The sequence below is a fragment of the Rhopalosiphum maidis genome, chromosome 2 (genome assembly GCF_003676215.2).
Source record: "Rhopalosiphum maidis isolate BTI-1 chromosome 2, ASM367621v3, whole genome shotgun sequence".
NCBI classification, from domain to species: Eukaryota; Metazoa; Arthropoda; class Insecta; order Hemiptera; family Aphididae; genus Rhopalosiphum; species Rhopalosiphum maidis.
In genome coordinates, this window is record NC_040878.1 from 62,997,147 (window position 1) to 63,011,210 (window position 14,064).

A 14,064-nucleotide genomic window follows, 5' to 3' on the forward strand; every position below is an offset into this window, starting at 1 on the left:
TACGACCTATTTTTTCAATGGAAAAGTAATATAGTATAAAATATATAAAATAAATGTTTGTGAAATGTAATACGGCGTGGGAGCTCTCGATTTTCAACTGGTTTAAACCAACTACTATCCTAACTAAACTATTTATTATAACCTAAACATTATATACTGAATATAATACATAATAATATTATCGTAATTATAATAGGTTATCTTATAGAGTTAGGTCAAATCTAAATATCAAAAACTATTTTACATTGCCTATTAAAAAAATTTGTTAATATGTAAAAATAATTATCGATAAAACAATTTAAAAAACTTATCTTTAGTCCTTTAGAACGACCCTCTTTCGTGTATACACGAATGTACTATCGTATGTAGTATGTACCTACTTAATAATATTATTTAAGTACATTACATCCGAATAAACGATAAATACACATTAATGTTTTAATTATATAGGTGCGAATGGAACGTAATAATTTCACTGTTTGATAAAAACCAACCTTAGAATTTAGATAATGTTCTCTAAAAAAGTAAAAACCTAGATAAATTCTATTAATTTTAATTTATTTCATTATTGCTTTGGTAGTTTAAAATATTAAAAAATGAATTCAAATTTACAAATTAGGTTACATAAATAATATATATGTATGGTTTATATGTAAATTAATTTCATAGTTTTATAGAATATTTTTATAATTGTATGTTTGTCATGAAATAAAAAAATAATACTTTAGGAAAGTAAACATGTAATTTTTATCACATTTATCGTAAAAGTATAAAAATAGAAAGCTAATTGTTATAAAAGCTTTTTTTATAAATGAACCGTATACATTAATCTCCATGGATTTACTTATCAAATAATTTATAAATAAGTCGATATGACTGTTCATTAAAATATAATATTATTAACCATCTGATAAGGTAATCAATTGAAACAATAACATTAAAAATTATAAAAATTTTATATTTTCATAAATTATATGTTCATCTAGGTACTTGCATGTTATAAAAAAAATTAACATACACAAATAATTTTCCAGGAATCAATTTAACTTTTAACTCAAACCTTTTGACCACCATTTCTATAATATTTAGAACTATACTATATAATTTAATTTTTAGTTGCCATACATTTGAGCTTCAAGTTGTACTAAGTGGTACAAACTACAATTTTCCTACTTCTATTATGTAATATGATCATATAATAGAGAAGTATTATAACTTTTTAAACCAAGCAGAAGATTATAAAAAAAATATAATCGAGTCTTTCCCTAATCATGATGGTTCACCAGGACGAATAGGCGATCATTTTGTTTATGAGGCGAGACATAAAATATATAAAATATAGCGGTAGGTATAATATTTAGGTAGATGCAATCAAAAAAAAAAATATGGAACGTTTATTTATGAATTAGGGTTATATTATTATAATGTAATAGGTATTAGGTACGTCATTTTCGCAGCAGAGTTAGCGACACTGACGGTTATTCCAATTTATTACATTATAATAATAATAATAATCATCATCATCACCATAATCATAATCAAAATTATGACTAATATGATTAGAATAATCAAAGTCGACGTTATCATCACTTGTGTCTCAAATATTAGCTCCACGGATAATATTATACACCCTTCGGTATACTATTTCATGGGATCCGTTGCCCAGGAATATATGATTTTACGTTTTGATATTATATATATTAATATTTGCTCAGGATACGAAGAAGCAATATTTATTGAATATTATACATACCCACATATACACACACACAAAGCGTGTATTTTTGATGTTAAATTAGAGTATTAAAAAGGTTACTTATGACCGCAGTTCGTACATATATATTATTATGTTATGTATATGTACGATGCGGCCGTGTATAATATTATAGAATACAGAATTTTTATTCGAAATTTTTTTTTTATGCAAGCTTTCGATTATTTGCGACCGGCCTCTATGATTACTTTTCTACGCAATAATGTAAAGTATGTAATATTGATATTTTTGACGAAAAAATATAGTTTGAAAAATGTTTTTTTTTTAATTTCTTTTCGAGTCTGTAAATCCAGCGTTCGATAATATTTCATATATTTAATCGTTACTTTGAATGAATCGTTCTATCTATGTACGACATAAAATTCAAAATAATATTACAATCAAATCAGATATGGTAAGCAATAACATACTTATACGATTTCATAATTTATTGCACGATTTATCTAGTGATAAAAACAGTATTTATGTTATCGATAAGTTTATAATAATAAAATATCACTACCTATAACTATTTAAAACATAGAGTTAAAAATTGTCCATTATATGAGTGTGTTCATAAATAAAGATTTGACTGTTTATACGTATAAAATAAAATTATACGAAGCTGTCTCGTGTGGAGAAAACTCGTTTTAATGTATAAATATAATTTACAAAACATTTAATTGGCAAATAAAATTACAGTTTAAAATATGTTTTTAAAACTATTTATAAAATACTTGATACAGAGAAGTGTGTTAGAAAAAATATATTATTATTATAATAAATAATAATTATTGGACTTGGTAATGCGTTATATTGCAGCACCGTATGAGTTTAAAATAAAACGTTATAAAGTAATAATTTGTATTAACATGCATCGATTGTTGATTGTTTACTAAACCAGTATGTGAGTCTAATAAATAAATTACTTTTAGTTTTCACAAAACGGTACACCAATAAGGAAATAATAGAAAAGAAAAGTCTAACTTAAAACTCAATGTACGCAACTTAAAAAAAAATACAACACGTGCATGTTAGTGAAAGAAAAAATGCATTATATATTATACGTACGTTCCGCCACACATTAAGAATTTAAAAACATTTTCAGTTAAATATTTAACATGCAATTAGCGTGAATTGGTGTAGCTAATTTTGAAATGTGCTTAACACCCGAATCTAGATGATACTTCTTCCTCAAATTAAAAATGTTGAGTTCTTTGTGTTGAATACCTTAAACACAGCGATTCAATCTATACATAATAATATGATAACACTTTCTGTGTGTTATATATTATTTTATATTTATTATAATATAACTTTTCGTTGTTTTGATTTAATTGTTATACGCATATCCCATATTCTTTGAGGGTCAAAGAGTCGAAGAATACTTATATAGCTATATTGTTTAATGTCTTTATACTGCTAAGAGTGGCTAACACATAAATTTCGTTTTTACTCATGAAAATTGCATTTTTTCTTTTATATAATATAACATGTCAATTCTATAAATATAGGACATGTTATATATAAAAAAAAAAATTATTATAAAAAAAATAGATTATTATTGAATAACTGAGTATAAATTAGTCAAACTGTTATCCGTAAATCCGTTGTGGGACTTTTTTTAAATAAAAGACAATTATATTAAATGTATTGTTTGTTGTGTACACGTGAAACAAAAGGCAATATCCTTATGTTTGTAGCTTAGAGAATAAAAAACGGCTTGACTGATTTTAACGAAAGTTTCAAAGAGTGTTCTGAAAGATAGGTACCAGAAAAGTTTAGAGAGTAGTTTATACTACGTTCGAAAATATAGTTCTATATTCAATCCACTACAGGTGGATTGTTTTTCGCTTTCAAATTATTTCACAAAGCGAGGTACACACTGACACCGATTTTCATATGAACTTAGGTTCAATAAAACTGAGACGCATCTAAGTATCGCCGTATTTAATATTTGTTCGTTTTTTTACGGGAGAAGTCAGATTATACAGCTAGTAGTATAATACATTATTATAATATATACTTGTATATACAAGAAGGCGGAAAAATGTAGTATCTGCATGTTGCGATCTAACTAGGCGAATATGTTTCATTTTCGAGAATAGTCACGACGATAATGATAATAACATATAAGATCCCGTGTGAAGGCGCGCGGGCTACGGATTACGGTGGACGTATTCAGTATTGGGGCGGCTGCTATTCGGGGGAGAAGGGGGAGGTAAAAATAATAAAACCGGATAAAAAGTAGCCGCCGCAAGTCTATATTATACGCGCACATGGTATAATTATTTATGCTAATTGTCCGGCGGTCCATTGTACGCGCACTAAAGGCTCCAGCGCAGTATAAATCACTGGCGTAGCCTTCCGGACATATTATTATAATATACTAATATAGTATAAAATTATTATAGACGCGTATACCTACACAATATAATATAAGACCCATACAAGCAGCAGCAGAAGAGATCTCTCCCGGGTTATAATAGGTATGATAAACTCCACATTATGGCGTATAATATTCATTTGACATTTCAATTGCTGTGCAACACACGCCGCGTAAACGATGATAGTTCTCAGATAATCGACATTTTTTTTGTTTACGGCCACTCAGATAGTGGGTTAGTGAATGTGTGTGTAAGAGAGGGGGGTATATTTGGAGCGCGATGAAGAATCCCGCGGCTCTTCGTCGTCGTCGTTGTCGTTGGCATCACATCACAGGCGTATGAGTTTTCACTTCGAAGTACCAATTATTGTTATTATTATTATTATTATCATCATCGTCATTAGTCATTACATTATTATTATTATTATTATTATTATTATTGTTGTTGTTGGCTTGTATTATATCATTATATATGAGTATGTAGTTTACAGCTATATAGGCACATTGTATGTAACGAGCATATACGTATGTGTGTCTATAACATATATTACATATTACATATATATAAGTACATGTGACGTCTGTGGTAATAATTCACGAAAACCCGCTTTGCGTGTATAAATAAAATATTATAGGTAGGTAGTAGGTATCTATATGATATGTAATAACACGATAATACACGATACCAGAAAAGTGTTTGATTGTGAAATTACTACGCGAGTACGCGATCGTAATGGATCAAATTAATTTACGATAGGTACGTTTGGACGAGCGTATAGATACGTGTTGTGGCATCATTCGTTTAGATATCTATCACTATATCTATAGTTCTAACTTGTAATAATAATAACACACGTGCCCGAATTTATGTGTGTAATTAATTATATAATTAGTAATTACGGTATTATACTATTATATTAAACGAGATAAGAACCGAATGAAGTTCCAATGCCATCATGAAGAAAACAATTTTTGCCTCCCCTCACCGGCCTCACCGCACAATTAAAATACAGTAATGTAACTGATTTAAAAACCTAAAACAGTTAAAATTATTTTTCTAAATGTCATAGAAATTAAACAAATTATTTATAAATCATTTTTGTAATATCTTTTTTTACGAGTACCTTAAATGTTGTTACTTGAAGTAAATGTCCTTTTAGCATCTAGATTCTAGGTAGTAAGTTAACGTGATTTTTAACGAGATAGAGTTTCTACGAATTTCTACATCATTGTGATTATACCGATATAAATTGCGAGGCAGAGATATAGTTATAGTATTTATTGTTAACCTATAGGCTCGTAAATATGACGTACATATATAAAATGTCGTGAAAATTGTAAAACTTTGTCGTAAAATTGTACTAGATACTTAATTATTATTAGTTGATAATTTAACGTATGACTGAAATAATAACTGTAGACAAATATACGTGTGGACAATTATAATTATTCGTGAGCAGCTTATTAATCGTAGACAATACATAATTAAATAATAACGAAATGTAGCTATCAAGTAGCATAATAACACTTCCATACCGGGTTCGGATAAATAATATATTCTGGATGAAATGAAGTCGGTATAGAATAAAACTATTGCTGTCGTGTAAGGGTCAGCTATTAATATGACAATTTCGATCGGTAAATGAAATTTATATATATATACTATATAACTTAGATTAGATAAATTATGCACTAGGTATTATAAATATAATATATATACATAATTTTGTTTTATTTTCAGTTTTCAGTGAGTTTCATACAACTAAGTAATATCACATTCTAATATGAAACTATTATACATAATAGGATATATATATTTTTCTTAGTTGTAAAAAAATATAGATATTTTACTTCTATAATTTTATTTTCTGGACTTGTTAAAAAAAATTAATTTATTAAAATTAAATACTTTCATTCATTTAACTGAACTGTGGGAATTTGTGTCATTTGTAAAATCAAGGAATTAGTTCAATTTACAAACTACTTTCCAAGTATATAATATATTATACAATATAGAATCTAGAAAAAAGTCTGTTGTCTGACGACACGTATAAAGAAAAAAATTACAAAAAATGACTAGACAGAAAAGCTCTGCCGTGTTATAGATGCAGTGGTTTAACGAATTGTGTTTTTTTTACTACCACTGTCCAGTTTTCTCACTATTGTTCACTGAGTAATTATTACTTATTTGAAATAATATGCAGGCAGTAAAATGTTGTATTATAATTATCCATCCAAGCATATAATAATAAAAGTAATAAAAAATGTAACTATATATAGTTCCTTGTTATAATTATAATGATTACGAAAACATCTAGCATTCCATTTATTGGGTTAATTACATGAATTTTGTGTGGTCAGAAAGTACGACAATATCGGTTTTAAATAACCGAAAATACCAGTTATTTTTTTATATTGTATTGGCACTGCAGGGTTATATATAGGTATTGGGGACGTTAAATGTTTTTGATAGTTCGTCGGAATACGTGTATACCCGTTTAATTACCTGTATAGTATGACTTTGAAAAAACAACCACAAGTATTTTTTTACTTATTTTCTATGAAACGTATTAGTAATATGTAGTAAATTTTATAGAGTTACAAGTTAAAATACAGTTTAGTAGGTACCTACTGGAATGTTAAAACTATAATAAGTGTCGCAGTGTAATTTTGTTTACCGAAATAGTTCCCTGCAGGGTAGTATATTATACTCGTAGAGGGTAATCGCGATAATTATCACCAAGACGTATCATTTCAAGATGACCCAAAAGTCCTCATAACTTGTACTTAGGTATAATGATAATTTTGGGTTTTGAATTATTATTATAGGGTTGGTGACTACGAATTTAGAATGTTCCGCCAAAGTCACAGTCTAGCATTTACTACGTAAAACGGTAATCTCCATTATTTTGGCAAAACGTCTTGAGAAAGCAGTATAACAAATTATATTATCAGTACTGTTACCGTTCACTTATTATAACTAAAGAATTGCGGGAATATAACATGAATAATAATTTGTTGTTGAAACAATTACCGTAGAAACATTACGTTCTCCTTAAATATTTTATATTATTCAATGTAGAACATAATATTTAACATTTTTAAAATCATACCACATTCTATATTTATTAATACTAATAGGTATAATAATACCAGTATTACAATACAGCGTATGCGTTCGTTTTATAATTAACGCATCGCGTTTGCGTTGCGACTGGTAATTAAATTTGTACATTATAAAGATGTCAAGATAATTTACGAGAGAAAAATGGTTGACGGGCGCAGCCTCACCTCGACACACGGCTAATCAACAGGTAATAATGCACCAGTCCCAAACGGCCTTTAGTCCGATTCGTAGGTATAAACATAGTATTTTCGTATGCAGCCAGTTTCACACGTTAATTTTCAATCTGACTGACACGAAACAATTCGTTGTCACACCATATGTCTTTCATGTATTATTAACAACCTAAATATTATTATTATTATATTTTATGTTTACGTCCTCTTCACTAGAGATTGACAACCTATATACCTAATAAATATACGACTATATGTATATGTATATTATATACTTTTATATCTTATAAGTGCAATATATATAAATATATGAGACATGGCCACGCACCTACAGTATATAACTATACACAACCGTTGGTAGACTGGACAACTGGTTTTTATAATATAGGTACCTATATACGCAATAATATATTATAATATAATTTAATATTATAGTGTATACTGTATACCATGCTCGATACAAATACTTACGTATGTGTAGTAGGTGTAAATTACCGAGGTTAACCGAACGCGCGCATAAATACGTATGTGTGTGTGTGCGCAAGCGCCCGTTTCTCGTCCTAAAAAACCTACACACATTGTTAACTGTCATGTCGAAAGTGTTAAACGAGAGGAAAATATCGGTTCGTCATTTACCTGCACCTTGTTGTGTATCTAAACTTTCAAAAGGCTACGACGTTTCATGTAAACATAGGTATATTATACAGGTATAAAATGTATTATACATATGCAGAGAAATCTGGGATAGGAAAGCATATTGGTAGGTATGTCTTACTAAGCAAAAGCTAATAATATATACCTAATACCTATATTGATCTGTAGACGAAATACATATATATATATATATATATATATATATACATATATGTAATGTATGTGTTATATCTAATTTATACTAACATTTAATATATGAAACACATATATCTCGTCTGTGTACTTATGTATAATATATGTATATATAGGTATCCAAGTTCACAGGGGTTTTAAAATAATAAAAATAAATAAACTCGAGAACATAATTGTAATGTAATACTGGTGTAGGTACCTGATTACCACAGTAATTAGCATAGTGATTTTCTTTTTTCATTATTCATGAAAAAAATTTGCCCGTGAGTAAAATATCGCGCTACCAGGAAATAATAAATTTAATTACAGCTTTATATAATATTACAATAAAATAATATAATATATTTTATAGATCCGTTTAAAATTCTTTACATCGGTAGACCACGCAAATGACTTTTGCAAAACCGACTTTATCATGAGTTGTACTAACGAGTCTGATTGCAACGCATTTCAGCATGTGTTGTTTTTAAGTATAAAATATTCGTATTCTACGATCGTATATTAAATAAACTGCTCGCCCTCCTGATCTTCCTCACAACCACAACACACGCACACATATATGTATTATACGCGCGCCAAAAGAAGTGTGTATAGTGAATATGTATATATATATATATATATATATACGTATATATAATATATTATATCCGCAGCGTATGGTTATATCCGTTTAAAATCGAATTTCCGTCGAACTAATGGACTTTGCATATATATAAGAAGAAAAAAATCATGACTAATGATTGTCCAGGCATCCTGTATATAGCCACCGCGGGGGCTTTCTTGGACGTGCGCCATTGTGATCCCGACTGGATAATCTCGGTAGCAGACTGACATCCGAAAAAAAAAATCGGAGGTTTGATAAGCATTTCTGTTCGTATAAAGGGTGTATATATATATATATATATATATATATATACGCGAGGACGACGACTACGATGACGTGGCAGTGGGGTGAGAGGAGGACAAGATTGATTGATTGAACTTCTTTGCGGGCTCCTAAAACGCCGAACTTCATGACACGTTATTGGATCTCAATTTGGGTAGGTACCTATCTAACGCACACGTCGTACTTGTACACGATAAAAAAAATTCAAGAGAAGATTCCATCGTATTCTATGCGATTGAAAACATAAATATCTCTTTTAGATTAATCATACGTAAAGTTATTATAACAACATACAACTGAGTTTAAAGATAGTTAATAACATAATATGGTAGATACATATATAGATAATATTATGTCAAATGAAATTGTTTTAGATTTATTAAATAGTTTTGGTTTGATAAAAAAAAAAAAGACGACCAGACAATGAATACGTACTACGACTAGTCAGATATCAAATTATATAAAATTAGATATACGCTTTGTATCTTTTTCCTGATTTTTTAAAACGATACTTTTTATTTAAAAATCGATTAATTTCCGTAAAATTGTATTCAATCATATTATTTTATGTGTGTTATACTCTTATTGTCGTGTATGTAGTAGTTTAATAATGGGTATTTTTTTTTTTTATAAATTATATTTTAAATCAATACAATCTCAGTATTCTTTAAAGTCTATATAGAATAAATGCATTTGTGAAACTTGAGAAGTATAGGTACAATACGTTTGAGATATTGATTGAAAACTCCGAGAAAACTCTTTTTGCAGGAAAAAAGTATATTATATTATATTTATTTTATTTAACAGTAGATAAAATCTTTTCTCTGTTAATGTTTGTTCAACTTCAAAAATTACTTAAAGATAAAAAAATAAAAACGATACTTAATATTGCAAATGTATATAAAAAGTCAGGGTAACAAGATTTTTTTCCATTTTATCTTAATAAGGAAATAATTGTATTTCGTCATTAAGTCTCTTCAAAATGTCTTATTTTCTTATGATGTATAAAACTTCAATGGTATTTTCTACTCTTGATAACGTTATTATATATCTTTACTTCTATATCATCGTTCTATTATTTTTTTGAACACGGTTTGGATAAAAAATAATGTTATACTTTTACTATACGCACGCTGCCATGTTATAGCTTAAACAACTTTATTAATAAGTAATAAAAATTTGTTTTTATTAAAAAAATCTCATAAGCCACGAAAGTCATGTATTGGTCAAAAGACAAATACTGATTGGTTATAAAATATAATACCGTTATAATAATACAAGAATGGCCAATCGATAATTGTATAGACTAGAAATCTCACTATTGGTGTTTCCCTGCGTAACTCATCAACATGTTATAACGAGTGTACCGAACTGCAGTCTTACGAATTCCGGAAAAATGACCACAGAGGCACGTATCATACTCACATATTATATTATGTACGGTGTGAATATACCAATAACCATAATTACGTGTAGTTGTATGGTTAAATTGTGTTTTGAACAAAATACCTGTATACTATTTTGTCGGTCTAAGTGTAAAATTGCATAGGTACATACTTCAACGATAAAGGAATGCATTATAATATCTGCACAGGCATTATTTTCTAGAAGGATTGGTTTTATGTATTCTATGAAAATTTAAAAATATATATATTTGTGGCTGGTGTTGTTATAACAAATAAGTTTATACTCATTTTTTTCGAATTATTGGTACAAATTCATACATGTACATTTATGTAAAATATGGTGTATTTTTTATTTATATAAAACTTATAAAGTTATTCTGACCGTGGGCTGTCGAAACAATTACGATTTTTTGTATAATTTTATTTATAACAACCGGTTTTGTAAATTCAAACCGCCAATGTTTCTATTTCAAATATTTGACAACAAGGTAAAAATTATCAAAAATATGCACAATCAGAGAACAGTTTTACATTCTGTTAATTGTTCGTGTTTATATAATAGGTATATAGTTGTATTACACATTATTATTTTCGTTAAATAGAAAGAAAACAAATATTCAATTAATCATTCATTCGCCAGCATATAGTTATATAGAAAAAAGTTTATAGTTACTTTTTACAAGTATAATCAATTTCAAAATTTATTAATGTCTGATATAGACATACAGTAATTAGGCTAAGAATTGAAAACTGCTTATACTTACTAAATTATTATTATTTTTTCTTTTAACCACTATTGGTCAATTGGTATTTTAAACTTAATATTATTATGTGTGTGTGTACAATATTGTGTGTCACGGATATTTAACGAAGAATTTAAAATATTAATAAGTGTTAATGGGCATTTATACTAGTTGTGCATCATTAGTTTCTACTACTATTATTTTTTATTATTATTGTTTTATATTTTATAATGTCAGAATGGATGCAATTAAAAACTTAACTTTCTCGTCTACAAACTACAGTAAAGTTTTAATATTATTACATAATAACTATTAGACAAATTGATTGATAAAAAAATTAAAAACTGTAGAAACATTTATTTTTGATGAATTTCAGTTTATTTTAATTTTATTATAATTATTATTAGAAATAAACTCACATTATAGTATAACGTAATGTACTTGATTTTTAATCTAAAATTTGTTAGCTTCAAATTCACAATTATGTATTATAAATGAAACTGAAACTTTTAAAATTTAAACATTAAATCTAGTTTATAGTTACACTACATGTTAAAACAATAGTCAAAATTAACTTCTGTTAAATAAAAATCACTCCGTATACTATTACGTGACCTGTAGTAATCACTAATAAAATGAGACTGCACTCTGTCCACCCATACACAGAGTCATGATTAACATTACGTACAATGCAACTAAAATACAGGTACCTATATTGTATACTCGCTCAGCGCGTCCCTATGAGACACCAATTACGAGTACTTTGAAAATTGTTTTAAGTTGACGACTAATGTAGATTTCAGCATACGGACATTTTTGACGAGATGTATTATTCTAAGTAAGATTAGTAAATAATGTGCATTGTAGCCCTTGGTATAAATAGTAAATGTAATTTCGTAAATGCTGATAAACCGTCTAGCGGATTTATATGCTAATAGAAGCATATTTTTTATCGAACATATCATTTTCGAACACATAACCCCTCGTCAGTAATATTACATCAATTTGTTCTAAGAACTACGGTTTTATTGGAGTCAATCTATTGTCGTTTTATATTTTATACCATAACCCTTCCTAAAATAGAGCTGATGTAAATATTTTAAATTCCTAAAACTATTTATGAATTTATTTATTTAATAATATTATAATGTAGTATTATAATGTCACTACCGCACGCAGATTCCTTATATAAAACGATCCGTTTTTAATGTCTTACATAATCTCCGATCAAATTATATTAGTTCCGTATATGCATACGCATATATTCGATATCGTATTTTATATGGCATATGTGCGTTGTATATGCGTGATGCGAGTATGTAGTGTATAATACTATAATGTAATATAATAGTGTGTCGTCGTCGAAGCAGTCTAGACAAATTGCGCGACTGGCCGTCGAACGGTCGTGGTCTCGCGACTATATTAATAAAATATTATACACATACATACATTATAGGTACCTATCATCCTATCGTGGAACGGCGAAATCTGTTGCACGCGTCGATGGTATATATTTACTCTTTAACGACCAGACGACTGGGGTCGAGAAGATCATTAATAATTCATGGACGCTGCAACGAAGGGGCATATGTGCACGCGCATATAATACATCAAAAAAAGAAAAATCTCTCTGTGCACATAACACTGTACTGTTGCAGTTGTGCGTATGCGAAATGGTGTTAAAATGCAAATTACCTCGAAGGAATCGCAGAATCACTGTGAATGAATATATGTGTCTACATGACGGGACTATATCACTCTTTCTCTCTCTCAATCTCTCCCTTGCCTATACCCACTCCGTATGTATAGTATAGTATACAATAATAATATTATAATTATAAGACACGAGAGCATCGTACCTATGTTATATATCCGCGGGAAAGACAACTGTCGAGAATACGGTGGACCAGCAGCAGCTTCTGTGACACGCCTTGTTGCAGCAGCTGACCATAGGTATATTTATAAATATATTATATGTTATCGTGTGGATTTTTCTTTTAATATAAAAACGCTATTATAGAGCAACATGGCTTTGTATACACACACAAGCACATACGCGCGCGTACGTATACATATGTATTACGGGGTCAGCTACGTTTTTGAGACTGTTGAAGTAATTACACGGAGGAAAAAATTCTTTTAAACATGATTATTACCATATACACCGACTAGAGTTCCATGTAATAAATAATACATATATATATATAGGACATGCCGACCGTCTATTTGATAACGGTGATTTTCACTCAATAACCATTTGCCCTGGCCGAAGAATTAACATTTTTTAACTATTTGGATAATGGGAATGAAAATAAACTCGTCGAAGGATTACACTACAGTTGTTGTACTGTCTCTCGATGATATATAATATTTAAACGTATTACTACGTACAGTTTGTGTACATTTATCGTAACTGTAAAACGAATTCAAGGAGAAAACAGCAAGCAATAAATTCTACGCGTTTTCGATTAGTTTTTTTAGAATGATATAACATTGTATAATGTTCTAGTCGAAACCATTATATACGTGGATAATATAATATACGCTTGACTTCGATTTTTGAGCTTTCGCAGTGAATTTCTATTAATATATTAACATTTAAATGTTATTCTGCGTGTTCAAAGTGACAAAGTCACTAAGAATGTCGTGACCGAAGTTATACATTATGTAATATGTAACTCGCAGTGCTTCAAAAGGGTTACGTTTCACAAATTCTCAAAACTAGCAACACACGGACCATTTTT

General features: G+C 28.8%; 1 protein-coding gene across 4 annotated transcripts in view; it reads right to left on the minus strand.

Annotated features, from left to right (window-relative positions):
* LOC113551592 (protein prickle-like) overlaps positions 1 to 14,064 on the minus strand; it is a 169,200-nt gene that overhangs the window by 47,043 nt on the left and 108,093 nt on the right. The window lies entirely within an intron of this gene.